The sequence below is a fragment of the Musca domestica genome, unplaced genomic scaffold (genome assembly GCF_030504385.1).
Source record: "Musca domestica strain aabys unplaced genomic scaffold, Musca_domestica.polishedcontigs.V.1.1 19, whole genome shotgun sequence".
In the NCBI taxonomy this organism is placed as follows: domain Eukaryota; kingdom Metazoa; phylum Arthropoda; class Insecta; order Diptera; family Muscidae; genus Musca; species Musca domestica.
The window spans coordinates 9,334,111-9,355,664 of record NW_026712245.1 but is presented as its reverse complement, the minus strand read 5'-3'; the positions used below and the strand labels follow the sequence as shown (position 1 = coordinate 9,355,664).

General features: G+C 34.0%; 1 protein-coding gene across 5 annotated transcripts in view; it reads left to right on the top strand.

Moving 5' to 3' along the window:
* Positions 1-619: 619 nt before the first annotated feature.
* Positions 620-21,554, top strand: part of LOC101894034 (uncharacterized) — a 74,788-nt gene continuing 53,853 nt past the window's right edge. For 2 of the 5 annotated variants that reach the window (XM_059121252.1, XM_059121249.1), the window contains exons 1-2: positions 1,147-1,984; positions 4,779-5,167. The gene's annotated coding sequence lies outside the window, so the exon portion shown is untranslated. The other 3 variants (XM_059121251.1, XM_059121250.1, XM_059121253.1) reach the window with 3 other exon arrangements.

Here is a 21,554-nt window from a genome sequence, read left to right as displayed (position 1 = left end):
GAGCATTATGGATGAGTGGATACATACAATGAGAGAGTGATTATTTGTTTTTTGTGTTGGGGCATTGGGGCTGTTTTTCTGTTGTTCTCGCTCTCACACTCTCTTTGATTTTACAATCCCTCTCGCAACACATGGTGGCTAACATTTTGCATTTCGGTTTTAATGCTGAGGTTAATGTTATTGTTACGATTGCGGTCGTCGTCGTCGCCACCGACACCGCCGTCATCGTCTGTCTGACTTGCATGCAATTTTGTGTTGTTTGTGTCTGTGTGTGGAGTCTCTCTTTGTTTTTGTGCTTAGTCTAACTCTTGCTTTCTTTGCATTATCACTTGTCGGAGGCATTGGGGTTCTTTAGTCTTCAGTTAGCCAGCCAACATGTAATGGTCGCGTATGAGTGTTATTTGGTTTGATGCACGACAACGACGACGACGACTTGCTTGCTTGCCTATCAGCAGTGAGTTTGCGAGTGAGTAAGTGGATGCCTCGGATGTTTATTCGTTGTTGTTGATTTTGTTTTTGTGGATAATCGGTGTCGGTCGGTCGGTGGTCGTTTGTTCCTCTGTGCATAGGCTAACTAATAACAATGAGTAAGGCCAGACATTATTGTGTGCGTATGTTTGTCTGTGCGTCTGTTTGTTTGGGGGAACTCTCCTGAATGTGTTCGTGTGCTTGTCTTCCAATGGATGGATGATTGTTTGGATGCATGAATCTGATGGCAATTTTTTGTTTTGTTCTGCTTTGCTGCTGGTGTTATTACTTTTGCCTGCTGATGTTAATGCTGCCGCCTTTATTGTTGCTGCTGCTGCTGTTGGCGCTGTTGTTTGGATAGTTTCATTGCTGGTGGCTGGCTGTTTGGCTTAGCCTAACTTTACTCTTCGGTATACTCTGCCTGCCTGGTGTATGGCTGGTGTTCTGTGTGTCTGTATGTCATCACTGTGGCTGCTGGCTGTCTTGTTGTTGCTTGGCTGCTGTTCATGGTAGTGGTGGTGGCGATGGCGATGGTGGTCGTCTGTGCTGTGCTGTTTTATTTGGCTCGATGGCTCTGACACTGCTTGTGTACTCTTTTTGAAAATAGTTACAAGATGTTCATCGGTGGGTAAAGAACGTCTGGACGGATGATGAACATTGTTCGCAAGTAAAATACATATCTTTAGACAGCCGGAGGAGAAGAAGAATAACAACAGAATCAAAGCGAATCTCAACTGACATCATCTCCATCGCTCGTGGTCGTCGTTGCCAATCATCCTTCTTCTTCCTCTCGCTCTCTCGTTCTCGTCACTTTGCTTAACTCTGATTGTGTGTGAAAGAATAGCTCTTTTTTTCGGATTTCTTTGTTGGTATAGTTGCTGTTGTCTTCGTTGTTGTTGTTGTGGTACTATATACAATAATGTGTCGTCGCTGTTGAGTACGTACTTACTTACGTTTTAAGTCTTTGTGTTGCCGTTCGGTCGGTCGGTTGGTTGGTTGGTGTACTTTTCATCATCATCATCATCCGCAACTGCATTTGTGAATTCTGTTTTGTGTGAAAATAAAAATAAGAATAAGTAGCAACAACAACTTTAGTAGTTAAAGAGTATTTATCTGTAAGAGCTACCGCGAGTATCGATACGCGGCGGCATTAATAATCCCAACAGTACCGAAAAGAAAATAAAAAGTACAACACCGTACCACACGGTGGCGCATTGTTGGGATTTGTTTGACAAGACCAGAGACTTTCTTCATTGATCCACCACCGTCGTCATCGGCAACAGCATCGCGACGGTTGCGACAGTTGTTACAACTGTTTTCAGGCATTAGCATCTGCAACGGGCAAGCAACACAGCCCACAAATAACTTCTTATACAAAAGTGTTAAAAAATTTTTTGAAACTGAACAAATAAAAAAAAAAATAAATTTTGAAAAAAAAAATATTTTTAGACAAAAAAAAAAATAAAAAAAATTAATTTTGAAAATTTAAAAAAAATACGAAGTGACTAAATACAAGGTAAAAATTGTTGGATATTCAAAAATTAAGAAAATTCGGGTTTGTGATCCAATGTGAAAAATTGTAGTGAAAAACTTTAAAAAAAAAAGAAATAAAAAAAACTGGAAAAAATTTATTGAGAAAAAAATTGTGACGTTGTAAAATTTGGAAAATATTAGATAAACATTAAAATTAATATATTTAAATAATATATCAAAAACAAGTGAAAATAAAATGAAAAACTAAATTCTTATAAAAAAATCTCAATCCAAAACTAAAAAATAAAAGAGAACTACATATATTTTTTTGTAAAAGATAAAATTAAAAATAAAATTAAGTTCAGTAAAATCAACAAGAAAATGTAAATTCTTTGTTAAATGACCACTTCATAAAAATATTATAATAAACAAAAAACATTGTGAAAACTGATTAATTATGTATTAGTTATATTTTAAAAAAATAGTAAAAAAAATAAATAAAATTATAATTTTGTAAAATAATAAAAAATGGGCTAAAAATAAAATAAATTTCAATAAAATTCAAAAATTCCTATAAAAACAGAAATGAAATGAAAAATGTTCATTTGGATTGAGAATGGAAAAGAATATCAATTGAAAATTACTACATTATTTTTATGAAAAAATAAAAAATACCAAATAAAATACACGCTATTTTTTAAGAGAACTACAGACAACTTTATTTAAAAAAAAAAAATAAAAAAGAAAATAGTTTTAAAAAAATATTAAAAACTATCGACAATTTTATTTAAAAAATAATAATATTTTTTTAGATAAATCAATTTTTTTAAAAAAAATAAATTTAAAAAATTAAAACTTTGTGAATAATTAAAAGCTGGTTTAAAATAATAATTTAACGTTTGTGTTTTTTAAAATTTTTTTTTTAGAAAAATGTTTTACCAAAAAAAAAAAAAAAAAAACATTAAAAAAAATATATAAAAAATACATGTCTAGTTACAAAAAAACAAAAACAGTTAACAAAATTATATATTTTTAGTATATCCAGATTTCCAACTAACATTTATGTGTGTTCAAATGTCCTTAAAACATGTCATAATGAGTATTTTTTAAGTGGATCAAATGAAAATAAAAACAAGAATCAGTGTACCCATCTTAGAAACATTGAAGATAAGAAACAAATTCCAAAATTCTAACAAACTAAAATCAATTTAAAACATTTTTTAATTTATTTTAAACTAACAATTACTTGAAATTCCATCAAATTCAAACGCCGAATACAAGAAATTTCCAAGAAAGTTTTAAAAATTAAAAAAAAAAACATAAACCACAATACGCCCAAAAATAAAACCAAGAATTTCCTCAAGCAAGTTGAAATGTCACAGTTAATAAAATAAAAAATAATAAAACGCAAACAAAAACAATTGATAACAAAATAAGTTTAATTTTTTTTCTGAACGATTTTATGCTCAACTAAGCCAAGTCACAACAGTAACAACAACAAAACATAAAATAAATATACATACATACATTTCAAAATACAAACAGACGAGCCACATAAATGACCCATCGCCATATCATGCTTCTGGTTTTTCGTATGCAAAAATAAGGCAAAAACAAACAAAACAAAAAAAATTGTCTGCAAAAAAATAAATAAAAAAAACCAAAAAGTGCTGAAACACTAACGACAACAACAACAACCAAACGTTATAAGAATAATACATATTTTTTATGGTTCTGCTGTTTGAATTACTTGAAGAAAAAAACAAAACTTCTTATAGCATGTTTCCATTGGAAACCGAACAACGTTGTTCGCTCTCAGAATTAGGTACACGAATTAACCCGTTCATACGGCACGATTCGTAATTCATAGTAAAATAATTCATTTTTTTCAAAATTTTGTTTGTTGATTTTAATGGGAATTTATACTAAAATACATTTAATTCTCAGTAATATGAGTAGAAGAAATGATTATTTTTCTCCCAAAGATTTATTAAAACATTAATTTTATAATTTTCATTCACGTTTCCAACTTTTTGTGTGAATGTTGACATTTTGAACATATTTTTGTATTTTTCTATTTTTAAATTCTGCTGGAGAGACACTTGTCAAACATTTTTTCTGCCGATACAAACATTTTGAAAATATTGCCTCTTTTGTTTCCTGTTTTCTATGGCAATTTCAACTCGTGCACAAAATGCGTACCTCGGATGAGAGAGAAAACAAAATTTACTTTCGTTTGAGTGTACATACGCTATTCTACATTGTAGTTTTCATTCATAAATTTCAGTCTTCCCAAAATTTTTCAAAATTTCATTAAATTTTTCTATTTTCAATTTTTAAATGTCATAATTAATTTTTTCGATAAATGCTCTCATTTGTTAGGGATGGGACATATTTTTTCGTTGTTCTGAGAGTGATTTGATTTGAACAATGTACAAATATGAGTGTTCGCTCAGGAAATTTTGTGTGAAGAATTAAGTAGTTTTTTCATAGTTAAGGGTCAAACAACGAATAGAGAGCGAATCAAGTGCAGTGGAAACGCCACATTAACTTCCTTCTTCTTTGATTCGTCTTTTTTTTCGCTCGGTTTTCTCTCAACAGCAGTGCTAAAAATACCACCGAACAGCATAAATAACCATGCTCAACAAAGAACCGAAAACTAAGAGTATTCTTTTGCGCCAATAAGAGCATTCTTATCATCACAGCAAACAAGAGAAAAATCCACAATACCACAAGAGTGTGTCTGAGTGTGTTTGAGTGTGTGCGTGCGTTTTAAAAGTGAATTTTCCTTATCTAATTTAAATTTTATTTTTTTTTTCTCCTTTCTTCTTCAACAGAGAGTAACAGAAACATAAAAGAATTAATGATAATATTGAAAGAAAAAAAATGACAAAGTGACATAAAACATGGAACAAGCATTTAACAAGAGAAAGTGATATTTTTTCTATACATTAAAAATAAAACAAAACAAAAACAAGAAAGAAACTATGATACAAGCAAACAAACTCGTAAATATTTACTTTATACATTCGTAAATCCTGCAAAGAATAATATATATGTGTGTGTGAACACACATACATACCAATACCAATAACCAATATACCTGGCATCCGCAGCAATTTATTTTGGAATACGACTTTTTTTAAATAAACAGCAAAGCCAAGAATTTGACTTCCTTCCTATTGGATTATACATTTTTATCAACAACAATAAAAAATACAAAAAGGTAAGTGTTTTTTAACTTAAGATAAAATTAACCTATAGGAGATATTTACCTCTCTTTAGCCGAATTTGGAAAAGTTTAAAATTTTCTTTCAAATTAAAATTACCATCGATTGTGAAATATTGATGTTAGCCTGAACAGTTGCAATGTGGTATTTTATTTAAGACGTTTTCAAATTCAGCAATATGCATAGACTAAACTATTTTATACTAGTTTGGTATATACAATTAAAAAATAAAAAAAATGAATTTTACAAGCCAAAGTTATATAAAAACAATTTAGGATTCGAGCTAATTTTCAGTAATAGAGAAATGCTAGGAATAGAGTAGTTTCAAAATTCTATCAATACTAATAATTTTCCAAAAAAAAAAAAATTGAAACAACAATTCCCTAGATTTAACTTAAGCATCTTTCTATCCTGATCAATTTGACATATTTTTGCGTCGAGTTAATATACAGGGTTGCCCATATTCGACGGACCCATGACTCTTTGGGCCCATTCCAATCGACGAGGCTTGTCCGCAGGCAACATTCTTTGCGTCAATTGAATTTTGTACGGGAACAAATGCAAATCAATGCGAATAATCCGTTGCAAAGTGGACCGAGCCATGTCCAACTGCTGAGAACGGCATTTTTGGGATGTTCTTGGGGACCTCTCAACACTGGCTCGTACGGCAGCGATTTTCACGGCCGATCGCCTTGATCGACTTTTATATGACCTCTTCGGATTAGAAAGAGCGTTACCAGTCGAAAATTTTTCGTATAAACGCTTAATGGTGTTCTTAGAAGGCGTACTTCCCACATTTTTTAATGTTTTAAAAGCACGTCGAATATGGGCAACCCTGTAGTGTGTCCACCACACAAACACATCTTGAGATTGTATGAACCTAAGAAATGTAAAAATTCAGAAAGGTAGGAGTAATTGCCACATAAAGTTGTTATCTTTGCTAATGAAGTATTTATGTAAAGTTTTACATGTCTCTTGCTAACAAATATTTTTTATCAGAATTTTAGAGAAAAATGATTTTCCGACGGTCTACCATCAGAAAAATTAAAAGACCAAAAAGACCTTAAAACCAAAAAGACCTACCATCAGAAAAATTAAAAGACCAAAAAGACCTTAAAACGAGAAAATTGCCAGCTTTAGACTAAGTAATATTGATCTTATTCATGATAACTTCAACTTTCTTCATAACGTTACTCCAACTTACTTCTACAAAATCCCGACGTATTTATACCCTCTACCCTGGAAAGGAGAATATATTAATTTTGTCATTCTGTTTGTAACATCCCTAAATATTCGTCATAGACCCCATAAACTATATATATGCTGTATGTCCGTCTATTGAAATCACGATACAGCCCACATTATTTGACGTAGAGCGTCAAAATTTAGCAGAACAATTTGTATTGTGTCTAGGGTGGTTGGTATTGAAAATGAGATATATCGGTTCACGTTTTGGTAAAGCCCCCATATAAAGGTACATCCTGATATTCGGTATTTTGACGATTTTTGCCGCGGATTTGTCTAAAAAATAGCCTTTGTAAGTCATAATAGATTTTAGCTCATGTGGCGAAACATTGTATTTAAGGTCCTCCTTTTCGTATAGGCCCCATATAACTATAGCTTCCGATATTCGGTATTTTCATGATTTTTGCCAATTTTTTTCAAGGATTAGTCTAAAAATTGGTATTTGTGGATTAGTCTAAAAATTGGTATTTGTGGATTAGTCTAAAAATTGGTACGGTGCCGAAACAATTGTATGTATAGGTTTACGATTTTGTATAGCCCCCATATAACGGTACTTCCCGATATTTTGTATTTTGATGATTTTGACCAAATTTTTACACGGATTTGTCTAAAAATTGGTATTTGTAGGTCATAATAGGTTCTAGCTTCGGTGGCAAAACATTGTATTCACAGGTCCACGATTTTGTGTAGCCCCCATATAACGGCACCTCCCGATATTTGTGGGTCATAATGGATTCTAGCTCGTTTGGTGAAACATTGTAGGCATAGGTCCGCGTTTTGGTATAGCCCCATATAACGGTAACTCCCGATATTCGGTGCTTGATTTTTGCTGCATTTTTCCACGGATTTGTCTAAAAATTGGTATTTGTTGGTCATAATAGGTTCTAGCTCCGGTGGCAAAAACTTGTATTAATGGGTCCAAGTTTTGGTATAGCCGCCATATAACGGTACCTGCCGATATTCGATATTTTAATGATTTTTGCCACCTATTTTAACGGATTTGCCCAGAAATTGGTATTTTTAGTTCGTAATGGATTCAGGGCCGTGTGGCGAAAAATTGTATGTATAGGTCCACGGTTTGGTATAGCACCCATGTAACGTTACCTCCCGATATTTGGACGATTTTCAGCACATTTTTCCACGGATTTGGTATTTGTAGTTGATATGGGTTCTAGTCCGGTCGCAGAACATTGAATATCTAGTTCCACGTTTTCTTATAGCACACACATACATATAGCGATACCCAGCGATATTCTGTATTTTGATAATCCTAGTCATATTTAAGCACTTAATTGCTTCAAATTTGGTATTTTACAAGATTTGATAGATAAAAATTCTTAAAGTATAAAATTGTCCGGAAAGGTTCCCGTTTTAGTATGGCCCCATATAACTGCCTCATTCATTTATGAGTTTTTTGATAGGTTTAACTGCATTATCCCAACGGTCCTACTGGTATATGACGTTTTAAGTGAAACACGCTTGAATTCAGATACTTTTATATAAAAATGTTTCCTTTATCCTAAAGTGGAGGGTATTAAAAATTCGGCCCGCCGAACTTAATGCTTTTTTACTTGTTTAAAACAACAATTGGGATATACGAGTTATAAAAAATAGCCATTTCTATTAACCTATTCGAAATTAGTTTTCCTCAACTATTCATGATAGAAAGAATGATCACCTGAGGAAAATGCGTTCTGTGAGAACAGAATTCTGCGTGGAATTTCTAATAATCAATTACAGGACTGCGTGGAAATCCCAATAATCAGTTGCAGGACACCACATAAATTACACATATGATGCCTGAGTTTCAAGATTCCAACAGCCAAATACTTTGCAACATGTGGTATATGCAACGGTTGCTTTATGAGCCCAAGAATTAAATGGATATAAAATAAAAGGAAAATGTACAGAAATTCATTTTTCGTAAAGAGATTTTTTTGCAGAATTAAAATGTTGAGCTCGTTTCAAATATTTGCCAGTCAATTCGCAAAAAAACAATTATTTAAAAAAAATCGTAAATACAATATTCAGAGTAGAGTAGTAGATGATTGTGAGGAGATTTTTCACAACAATTAACTTTTCTTTCTACTTTGAATTTTTATTAGTTACATTGAAATAGTATGAGAAAAAATTCAAAAATTTCATAATAAAATGTATTTTTTATGTACATTATCATTATTATATTCAAAAAATATACATATATTGATATAATTTTTATAAAATACATACTCCCACGTTGATATCTAAATTTAACTATTACATACCCGGTAGTCTAGGCGAAAATTTAGAGTCATTGACATTTATGTGGATTCGACACATGTGGCCATATGCAGGATATCAACTGGGTGAATGGACTGTGACAGCCGGTGTGTCATTTACCTTAAATCATACACAGCAGCAACAACAACAACAAAATATGCGAACAAGGTGTAATAATTCTTAACAAAATGTCAACTGCTCTCAATAAAACAGACTGATGTATTACTAGGATGCTGCACTCTCATAGACGAAGATCGGGTCCATAAGCTTTCTGTCATTGACGTTAGTCGCAACAAAAAAAAGAAGGGGTCAACGACTTTTCCAAGTTGCTACTTTTCGTTGGATAGAAATTATTTTTAATTAAGATCCCATAATTATGGATGACAATAAATCACCAGAGAAAAAAATTAAGGAAAATTAAGTGTTTTTTGTTGTTTGTGTCTTTTCCTCATGCCGTTACATTTGTTATTGTCCCAGCGAAATATGCTACAGATGGGCAGCCAAAAAGAAATATATATTTAATTATGGTAACTCATCAATCAAATAGAATTATTTGCATTGACGGCAAACAAAAGCACCAGCAGCAGCAACAACAAAAGATTTTCATTTTTCCACAAATTTAGCCCAGCAGCTGCTTGCGTTTGGGGAGGGGTTCGGTGGGAGGAACAGATGGTGCATAAATGTAAAAAAAGAGAAAGTCATAAAGTTAAGGATTGTCATAATTTTCTTGAAAAAATATTTTGCATTGTTTATTTATTTTATTTGAAATATTTTTATTGAGAAATAAAAAATGCCCGAGACGAATGGAAGAGGGGAGAAAAGAAAATAAATAATAAAAATCCGACGCAGACGGATTGTGAAATTATGACACTTTTGTGGTGTAGTCCAATGCAAGGTGCAGTCCATTAAATGCATGGTCGTTTTTAAATTGGAGATTTTTTAAGAAACGTTAAACTTTGAAAGCACCTGATGAGGTAGGATTTTTAAAAATGTTATCTGTTACACTTACGAAGAGAAAAATTAAAAAGAACAAGTAAAAATGCATCTATCTTTTTATACCCTCCATCATTCGGAAGGAACTTGAAAATTTTCAAGATAAAAAATCCGTCGAAATGAAAACCTTTGTTTGGGGCCTATACGAAGATGTGGTGCTGCATAGGATTTTTTTTTTTTTGTAGTAACGGTTCCGAACTTTAAATACGAAATTTGAAACAATTCCGGTGAATATTATCGCTTATATCATCAAAATGCCGAATAAAGGGAGTTACCGTTGTATGGGGGCTATACAAAGCCGTTGACCTGTATAGACAATTTTCCGTCCAAGGTTGTAGTACCCATTCCGCATTTCAAATACGAAATTTGAAACAATTCCGGTGAATAATACCGCTAAAATCATGGAAATACCGAATATCTGGAGGAAGCATTATATGGGTGCTATACTAAAACTTGGTCCTATATAGACAATTCTCTTCCAGGGGGTTAAGTACTCAGAGGGTACTCTTTGTGTGAATTTTCGGACATTTCCATTGAAACATTGCGCTAAAGTTCGAATTGGTCGCCTTTGGCACGAATTATGGCCTTCAAATGGCCAATGAAACAGTTACACGCTGCCCGAATGTTGCTCTGCGGTATTTTGGCCCATTCCCAGCGAAGCGCTTGCTTGAGGTGATCGACATTTTTTAGTGCCAACCTTGCTTTCCAAAATACTCCAAACACAATAGTCCAACGAATTGGTATTCGGAGATCTTGGTGGCCATTGTGCGCTGGAAATGAAGCGAGGAACCTCATTTTGTAACCATTCTTGGCTGGCGTGTTGAGTCCAAGGTCTGCGGCAAAAATGTTTGCGTGTCCAAGGCTTTAATACACCCTCCAGAATATTTTCGCAATAATATTCGGCATTTATTCTGATGCCACGGTCGATATATACGAGCAGAGAGCGACCATCGGCTGTTATGGCGGCCCACACCATCACAATGGCCGGCGATTGAGTTCTGGTGGCCAACCGAAAGTGCACATTTTCAGCTGACCTCTTTGGCAAGTAAACTCGATCATTTTGTTTGTTTACAAACTGCTGGGCAACGAATGTTTTCTCATCGGAGAAAAAAAAATCGGCTGTTCGCCACTTTCGGCTCTTTAGCTCTTTTGAGTCTTTTTTCTTTCTGTTTTTACCCCGAGCTCATCTTTCAATATTTGCCGAATGGAATATTGCGATATGTTCAGCTCACGACGGGGGTTTCGATCAATTCGCTTTATTACTTTTCGAACCATTTCTGCTGATGTTGCTGTTTTCTTCCTCCACTTCCTTGACATCGGGCTACACTACCAGTATCACGGTAACGATGGTTAGGTCTAAAATTGTAATTTCGATGAGCATGTGTTCCCTTTTCCTTTATCTTCATTGCCTACAACTTGGGTCTGATTGTAATCCTCGCTCCTACCTTTTTTCCAAAAAAGACCCTTGTAATAACCTTGACTAAATATTCTTGTAAACACATTGAGATTGTATTGGCTATTTAAAAAAAAAAAACTACTTCTTTCAATTGACAGCTGACCTCATCTCGGTAAGTAACCACAAAAGGCTCATAAAAGACACACACACACTCATAGTCTCACAAAGAAAACTGCATTCCCCACCTCTCCGAAATTGGAATGCTCCAAAACACATCTTGTGGAGAGGATGGTTCTTCTTTTTTTTGACAATTTTCCAAAAATCATTTACTCTTCCACTTGATGGGCTTCTCTCCTGAATTTTCGATGAAGAAATACGAAAAAGCCATGAATCCATAGATGGTCAAATGCGAGCCAAACGAAAAAAAAAAAAACAAAAGGAAAATTACCAAAAAACAACACAACAACAATAGAATGGCATTAGACAGAACAAAAAGAAGAAGACGGACCAAACCCAATGGTCCGTGCTGCTGCTGCTGTATCTGCTTCTGACGATGATGCTGAGCAACATTTGTTCGTCAATTTTTGTTGTTTTTGCTGCTCTTGTTGTTGGCCACAGTAGTTCTGGCTGTTCTTGTCGTTGAGAACTCGTCGTTTTTTGTTTGTTTTTGTTTTAATGATGGCCACTAGAAAAGTGCTGTCCGTTATTGTTGTTGTTCATCTTTGTCTTGTTTTTGTTGCTGTTTCTTATGGATTTCAAGCACACATTGCCGAATTTTGTTATTTTCTTGGCTTAGTGCCAATTGGAATGTTTGAACAGCAGCAGCAGCAGCCACCAGCAAAGCAAAAACAACCACAGCAACAGCACTCAATAGCACCCAACAAGGGAGGGAAAAAAGCATCAACAAAGTATTGTTGTTATTGCTGTTTTTGGTTCATCATCATCTTCTTCGTTTTGGTACTTTTTTTGGCGCTCACCACCAAAAGAGGCCAAATAATTTGCAGGCACAACAACTTAAAAGCCACCATGCCCAAATAACCAGCCAAACCAACCTACTTGGTTATTTATAAATGTGTTTTTTGGGGGGAAAACACTTGCATTGTTCAGTGGCCACCAGGGTCTGATTGGAAAAGAAGGGAAATGGGTCCATATAGATACATACACAGGAGGCCTAAGTTCTCACAAAGAAAGGTGTTCAGTGGAAAAATACTCGGTATGAAAAAAAAAATTAGAATTCAAAACATTTCAGAGGTCTTCAGTCCGAAAATACGTCGGCCTAAAATATACCTTTGAGGGATTTTTCTCTCTTAGAGGTCTTTTGGGCATAGAAAATTTGATCTTCTGCTTTCTAAAACTATGAGAAAAAAGAATGGACTCTGTGGCGTATGATACGTCATAACATGTACGTCCTCTTTTAACCATGTGCCGTATGGGTCACGTTATAACGCATACATCATAATGGTACATAGAAATATACATTGGTGGATAACTTTCACAAAGGAAGGAGAATAACATTTGGTGAGGCACACGAAACAGACATCATGGGAAAATTAAAAAATACGCATCCGATAAATGTTTTCCATTCAACGAAAATATTCTGAAACCACTATTAAAATTTTGAAACAGCTATTACTACTCCAGATCTTTTAAAATTTTTCATTCCGAAAATACCTCAAAAAAGGCTTCAGTCTAAAAATACCTTTGATAGATTTTAGTTCTCCAGATTTTTTGTACAAATAAGACAGTTTAATAGCCTTTCATAGGTCTTAATTCCGAAATAAGATTTAGATCTCAAAATAATTTCGGGAGGATTTCTATTCATAAAATACCTTGTAAAGGTTTTTTGTGCATTAAACATTTGACTTTCTGCTCTCTAAATCTATGAAGAACAAGAATGATCTATGTGGCGAATAATTGACACCATAATGTACACGGCCTCTTGGAAGCATTTGGCGTATAAATCATGTCATAACTTATACGTCACTTGATATATCGATACATACATAGAAGGACAACTTTCACTAAGGAAACTGAAATATAGATGGTGATACCTACCAAAATCCAATAAAGATATTATAAAAAAAAAGATAAAAATACGCACCATAAAAATGTTTTCCACTCAACGAAAATATTTTAGGAACAAAGAAGAGAAGATTTCAAAAAAATCTTCACTCCAAAAAACCTTTGAGGGATTTTTTACCTACAAAATTTTATTTAGAGGTCTTATGTGAATAGACGACCTTAATGGCCTTCTGCTCTCTAAAACTATTTGAAAGAAGAAGACCTCATAGTGTGTACGTCCTCTTAGAACCATGTGTCGTATATGACACGTCATAACGTAATTGTCGTCGTATTCGTATTCTTTTACAAAAAATGAATAACAAAATTGTGTATCGGATATTATGGAAAAAGAATAAGGTTTTCACGTCGTTCTATTTTTTCTAATACGGATCCTTTCTAAGAATCCTCATAAAAATATTGGATCTACAGAATATATTTGAGAGATCTTATATCCACAGAATACCTATGAGACTTTTTAGTAGCTTTCTGGATTTTAAAACTATTTAAAAGGGAAGCAGAATGAAATATGTGACGTATGATTCACGCCATAACGTATACATCACCTTGGATCAATGCGGCGTATAAATTACGACATAATGTATACGTTAAATGGAACTGCATTTATTTTTGTTTTTCTGTTAACAACTCTAAAACATTTCTGTAGACAGATGACTTTTTCGGTGGTTCTTCATGTAGAAGACCTATGCAAGATTTTGCAAAGACAGAAATTTCTTCTGTCACAAAACTTAATTCTTTAGACCTATAGACCATTCAACTGCACTTTTATTGGCATTAGACCTTTCTCAGGTCTTCCACGTGCAAAAGACCTTTCATTGAAGAACTGAAGAAAAAAACACCCTAAAGGAACTTTCAAGGTTTTAGTAAAGACAGAAGAACTCTCAAATATCTTTTACAGATAAAAGACTTCTTAAAGGTCTTCTTTAGAAAGAAAGTCTGAACGAGGAACCCTCTAGACAAAAAGACAATAATTTAGAATCTTTATGCGGACTTTGAAAACAAGAGACTTGAGGGCCTTCTGATAAAAATGACATTCAATGAACTTCTGTAGATATATAAATGGTTGAAGATCTTTTTTATCCTTGAAAGACTTCTTCTGACTATGAAATACGTTTAAAGGTATTTTGTCTTTCAAAGATCTTTGAACAGAGCTCTGCCTTCCGAAATTATTTAAGAGTATTCGCTCTGCATAATATTTTAAAACGCCTTTCCAATATAGAAGACCTCTTAATGCCACATAGAGTATGTATAACATTCAAATGGCTTTCTCCCTATAGAAGGTTATTTAAAGGTTATTTCTCTTTATAATACAAACTGACCCAGTACCCGTTACTGGAACATAAATTTACCAACCTAATAATCCACAAAAATACCTCAGAAACAAAACTGGTTCTCGCATTCCAGAAAACATCAATTTCTACCAAAAATACAAAAATCTAAAATCTACTAAAATCTGGAAATTTAGGGCTTTTTAGTACATTTATAGTTCAAATTTCCAAAGAAATATTTAGTACAACCATTCTTCACCCCATCAGCGTTCCTTATTCTAAATTTCCAAGTTCTAGCTCTATCCCTTCCCCAAAATACCAATTTTAATACCTTTCGTACTTATTAAGTATGTATTTCCAAATCAATCTCCATATAGCAACCCCATCGCAAAACAAGAAACTCTTATAGATTTCCCACTTTATTTCTTCTCCAAATACCAAATTTAGTACCATTTAGTACTGTTTCAGAAATTTTTTCCATACACCACCTCCAAATATACACCCTAAACACAAACAATGGCCCTAATGCCAAATGTCATACTTTAAGTACTACCCTTTCAGACAATACCAAATTTAGTACTTTTAGTATACTTACAGATCAAAGTTCTAAAAACCCAGTCCCATCCCATCTCTTACCCATATGTAAAATTTCAAGTTTCTAACTTCAGCCCATTCGCCTGGGCATTGGATCCCTCGATCAGTTATTTATTGAAATATTTTCAAAATACATGTTTCGAAATGAATGAATTAAAATGATTCTTAATCATAAACGAATACAAATACAGAGACAATTTACACATATTAACCTTGATCTTGACTTCAGCTTTCATATACATTTTTAGGAAAAAAATCTGTTCACGGATTCTAGATTACATCAATTACTAACACACTGCTACTTTTTTATGTATATACATGTTACAAATATCTTCTATAGATCTCCATTCAAATTCTTTTTATAGAAAATCTCTAACACATATTCTGCTAATAGAAGATGATTATAGTTGATGTTCACACGACACTTTTATGGAATGGTTTGCTTCAATTGGATTATGACGTATACGTTATGACGTTACTTATACGTCACAGACTTCCATTAGGACGTCATACGCCACATATTGTATTTCATTTTCTCTATTAATTGTAATAGAAAGAGTGCTCTTTTGAGACCATAATTTCATTCCTTAAATCTATTTCCCAGAAAAATAATTTTTGCTGTGATTGAAATGTTATTTCCACCAATTTCATTGTTTTTTCTGCTTGTTGTCTTTATTCAAAAAAAGCCAGCCAAGAGCTCTGCCAAAATACACAAGACTATGCCGTACTGTTGATTTGTTGTGGTCTAAATTTAGTATAAACTTTGTGGTTTCTTTATTTGCCCTCCCCTTTCCGCCGAGATTTGGTCATTATGTTAGCTTCCTCTTCCCAATATTTTGTTATTCTTCTAGACCAAATGACTGGCTGACTGACTGACTGATCCAATAAAATCATTTGATGAGCTCACTGCTGGCGATGTTTTCATTTTGGTCTAGGGAAAATTGTTGTTTTTTTCTTTATTGTTCTGAAAAACCTTGAAAAGAATGGTTCAACATGCTTTGGTATTTCTTTAAAATATATTTGAAATATTATTTATTTTTCTTTGGTCTTGGTCCCACATCGGGCAATGGCAAATTGTGGTGGTGATTAATTCACCAGGGATTTATAAAGCATGGATATTTTTAAATCTGTGGTTCAGCAGCATACACCATGCAAGCAGCAGCAAAAAAAAATTCTTCTTTATCGTAAAATTTATAAAAAAAGCCAACACAATACTTCGAATGTTAAATGGCATTTATAAATGATTGTTAATGTGGAGGGCAGCAGCGGTTGGAAGGGATGGTATTCTTTGCAATGTTCCATCATCATCATCATCGTTGGCACCACCACCGCAAAACCCAAAACCAAGCAGCCCACAAAAGAATGGGCATCGGATGACGAAGAGGCAAAACCTCAATAACAAAATGCCACAGAATCTTTAATAACAGAGGAGCAGTTCCATAGAGGGTGAGTGCGAGCGCGGGATTGCATGAGGCCATGCTGCTGATAATGAGGCCGATGGCTATGTACGAAATATATATTGTCACAGTAATAATGACGTTATTATTTTATTTTCCCCTTTGCGGCCACAATATTCGAGGAGCCAGTGATATAATATGGCTGCAGAGAAAGAAGTTGAGAGAATTTCACAAAAAGAAGCAGCTTAATTAAAGGTCACATTATGATAAAGTTTACCATAAGAGAGAGGTAGATTTTCCATTCCACCTCCACATGATTAGCAATCAATATATCATTGATTTCCATATTGACACAATTCCAATGAAACAACGTAAATATTCTCCTTTTTGTTGCGCAAAAATCAAGAACAAAACGTAACTTTAACAACGCTTTGACGCAACGAATGTTTTTTCTTCTTCTTTGGAATGCTTTGGCAATGCTTATGGATGGTTTGCTAATTATTGCGTATTAGGTTATGGTAATACTGCCACTGATGATATTCTTGTTATTGTTGTCGTTGTTGGTTTTGCAGTGGTTCAATTATCATCAAGATGTTGGTACATACATACACACAAACATACATATGTTATTGGCAAATTTTTAAAATAGGGTAGGCCGAAAAAAATGGTATAAATCGTTTCTAACATCAGAAACGTGTCACAGGGGGCTACTAAATTGTATCCCCCAAGAAATGTCAAAATTTTTGTAACTTCTTTAAAATTTCTTTGAAAAATATTAAAATTCGGAAAATTGTGTTTTTTCGAAGGTCGGTGCTTTACATGCTCTGCTGTCAAAAGCAATTGGTAAATATTATGTCTACTGAAGACTTGTAGGACCTGCTAGGACTTATGTCTATGGACTTATGTCTTGAAGATCCTCTGTTTATATAATTCCCAAAAATATCGGCTGCAATGCAACACATATTAAGGGCCTTCACACTGAATAGAAGACCTTTCAAAGTTCTCCTCTTCATAATATTTTTAGAAAAAATAATAAAAATTCATGGTGCGAACTGAGTTTTTGCAAAGGTTGATGCTCGCCATGCTCTTCTGTCGCCTGCTTGGGACTTATGTAGGGCCTGCTAGGGACTTATATCTATGGAAGGCATATTCAAATCCTCTGTTTAAAAAAATCACCAAAAATATCGGCTGCAATGCAACACCTATTAAGGGTCTTAACACTGCATAGAAGGCCTTTCAAAGTTCTCCTCTTAACCCCTTTTAAGATCTTATCTCTCAATAAGACTTTCAAAAAACTTCTCTGCATAGGAGAATTTTTTTTTTCCTTCATTTAAGATCCTTAAAGACTCTTATCCCTTTAAAAATCTCTAAGAGTTATTTTTTCAAAGTTCTCCTCTTCTTTAAAGTCCTTTTATAATCTTTTCTCTTAGGAAGACTTTCAAAATCGTCTCTGCGTAGGAAGAGATCTCTTTCTCTACATATAAGACATTTAACCACTCTTTTGTTTTTAAAAATTCTCTGAGAGTTATTCTATATTTAGAAATTCTCTGAGAGATATTGTATCTAAAACTCTATATATCATCCTACTGCAACTTTTCCATCTGTAGAATCGCCCTTGATGGGTCCTTTGTCTTCAGAACATCTCTGAGAGAACTTCAGTGTATAGACTCTGTTAAAGACATTTAAAGAGTCTTATCTCCCTAAATGACACGAAAAAGGTCTTCTTTCCATAAAATACCTACAAAGCTTCCTCCTCTTAGCCCTCACCTCTCAATAAAAGTCCTTTTAGAGTTCTTGTCTCTTTGGAAGGACTTTTTTAAGGTCAGCTCCCAATAGAAGACCTTTAAAAACCTCTACTTTATAGAAAAAGGCCCCTCTGCTCAAACAAGGTCTTCTTACGAATTTCGTCACTAAAAGTATTCTGCCGGTTCTTTTACCTTTAAAAGATCTCTGAAATGCTTTCCTTCTATGGAACACCATCTAAACGTCTTCTTCCCCTATATGACATGTTGCAACTCTTCTCAGAAGATCTCTGAAAAACGATTGTCTATAGAAGACCTATCTAAAGTTTCTCTTTATTTTATAGGCCTTATCTCCTTAAATGGTCCATAAAAGTTCTTCTTTCCATAAAATACTTGGGAGATATAGTTTTATTAAAGTAGGCCTCCTAAAAATCTCCCCATCGCTCACCTCTCAGTAGTAGGCCTTTTCAAGTTCTCCTCTCTATGAACTTTTTAAGGCCTGATCTCAATAGAAGATCTTAAAAATCTCTTTCTCATTGAAAAAAGGTCCCTTCTTTAAAAAAGGCTTTATAAAAGCACTTCGTGAGTTCTTCTATCTTAAACAGTTCTATATAAGAGATTATTTCTGCAAAACAACTTGTTAACGTCTCATTCTTCTGTATCACCTGTTGGAACTCTTCTATATAGCTACTTTGAGAGGAACTTAACTATAAGAGAACTCTGAGAGATCGATTGTCTATAGTAAACCTTTCTTAATTTTCTCTTAGTGGAGGACATTTTAGGATTAACCCGTAAAAGTTCGTCTTTTCATTAGATGTCTGAAAAAAATCCTCTTCTTACAGAGGACATCCTCAAGATATCTTCATTGCTCATCTCTCAGGAGAAGACATTTCAAAGTTCTCCTCTTCATAGATGAAAAATTAATTAGAATTAAAATGTGTCTATGTAAGGCAATTTTAGGTCCTCTTTTGACACAAATCCTCTATGTTGAAAAAATCGAAAAATCTTCTGTGTACAGAAACCCTTTAAAGGATCTTCTGCCTATAGAAGACCTCTAGGAGGAATTTCTTTCTATAAAAGTCCTTTCAAACTTTAACTGTCAAAAGAATAAATAAATTTCCCGTCCACCCCAATAAACTTGGATTGCTATTGAACAACCAACAAACAGCCAGTTACTTGATTATCTCTGCTGTATGCCTGCCTCTCTGGCTGTTTGTCTCTCTGTTCTTATGTCAGTTTGTTTGTCTGTCTGTTTGAACACAGCTCATTCTCATTCTCATTGAACAAATATGCCCCGTGCCATTCAATTTTTGCCCGAAGATCTTCTGAATGCGTTTCTCATAAAACAATTTGTTTTAATTTTCTGATGATGACGACGTCGTTGTTGTTATTGTTGTTGCCGCAGTCGTCGTCATTGTCTCTGCTGCGGCTGTTCAATGTTCTTCTCTCCCTCAGCGCAATGAAATAAACACTGCGGAGGGGTAGGATGAGGGTGGTGGATATGATGTACCTGATGTGCGTAAACTTGTGATGAGGGTTTTGTCAGTCGTTGTTGAGCTCATATTGAGTTCGTTTGTTTGTAAAGGTGTATGTGTGTGTGTCGGTGTGCGCGCTCGCTTGTGCTTTTTGAGGCCAAGGTAGCCTGTGTTGAGTGACATTCGTGTTGTTGTTGCTGCTGCCGTTGTTGTTATCTATTTTTGTGGCCGGTGAAGAAACAAAAATCGGCCTTTTCTTTATTTGTTTGTTTATTTGTTGTGTTCATTACGACGTTTGAGGGCGGGCGAGTGTTGGCTGCCGGTCTGATGTTTGCCATGTCAGTGTGTCATACGCATAATTGCAAATATACCTTTGCTATGTCGTTTGAGCATGATCCCCAAAGTTCAAAGAAAAGGGCGTGCTAGGCCACGTTAACATTTGGTCTAAACAATAAATTGAATTTTTGTTGTCACTTATCATTTTCGAAAAATCTCTACGTTGTTGTTGTGTGTTTCCGTTGAGTGTTTCATGTCAAAGATTGAATCTTTTTTACCATTGATGTTATCTTTTTCATGGCTTATTTTTAGTTTGGGAGGTTAATATGAAGACCTCTGCATGAATAGCATGCTTTTAAATATAATTTTGGTATTTTAAAGTTCAAATTCCAAAAGTCCGGAATGTTTTAGTTATATCCTATAAAATAAAAATCCCCAATATTTTTGCCACAGCAATTGATGGAGATTTTGTGTGAAGACCTGGCCCTGACTTTTTCTGCAATAGTAAAAATGAAAAGAAAATTATTTTATTTACAAAATTTTCATTTGAATTTGTTTTTGCTCTGAAAATATGAATTAAGTCGCTATAATCTAGTATTCTTTAAGAATTGTAGTATGATGTATTGTTGGCGCCTAATAGTATGCACTATGTATTACATATGTTTACATACTCTTTTTGGATTTTGAACTCTTTACCATTTTTGACTCTTTAATAATTACGATTATTTAAATTTAATATTTAAGTAATCTTTGTCATTATTTTCTATCAGAGAACCCAGAAATACAGTTACAATGGAGCGTATACTTAATAATGTAATGGTCAACAACATACGTATACGTTACATAAATAAATCATACGATCTCTATTCCATGTAATACAATTTAAAGAAGAGATCTTAATTTAAATATAAAAAGGGGTAAACAATATAAAAAAGTGGCAAACACAATTTCATATCTCGTGGATTGATTTGGAATATTTTTTAAAAGACTATCGATGATTTTTCAGAACATTTGTAATGAATACGAAGGGGCGGCCTGGGAATCTGGCACACTCTAGTAAATGTTAATATTCAGACATTTTCTTTATTTCTGTGTGGAAAATTTATATTTTTCAAGAATACCTAAGACATGGGAAGCGGCGGCCTGGGTACCATACACACCTTAGTAAATATTAATTTTCAGACATTTTTTTATTTTTTTGGAAAATTCAGTTTGTTTCTAGTTATCGAACCCTTTTTAGACATTTTAGGCGGTTTTTTTGTTGACTAAAAATTCTACCTAAGAAATATTCTCTGAGGTTCTCATTTTGACAAAATCTCCATAAGAGCTTTAAATCAATTTTGAATTTAAAATAGACTTGTCAGCTGCTTCACTCGGAGACCATTGATCGGTTATGTTAATTCTACCAAGAATTAGTTTTGATAGGAAAGATATAGATTGGGAAAGAAAAAAGAGATAGAGATATCTAGTTATACGAAGGCTCGCCTAGCCATAATCTGCTACCAGATAACTTGTGGAAGAGGAAAGGGGTCTATGTCTGAGAAGAATGTTAGAGTTCTTATCTCCCACCTACCGAAGAGCCAACGTCTTTTGGAACATCTGCATAGTAGATGTTCAATAGTCTCTATCTCTTCTTCGTCCTCACATAGTCTTCATCAG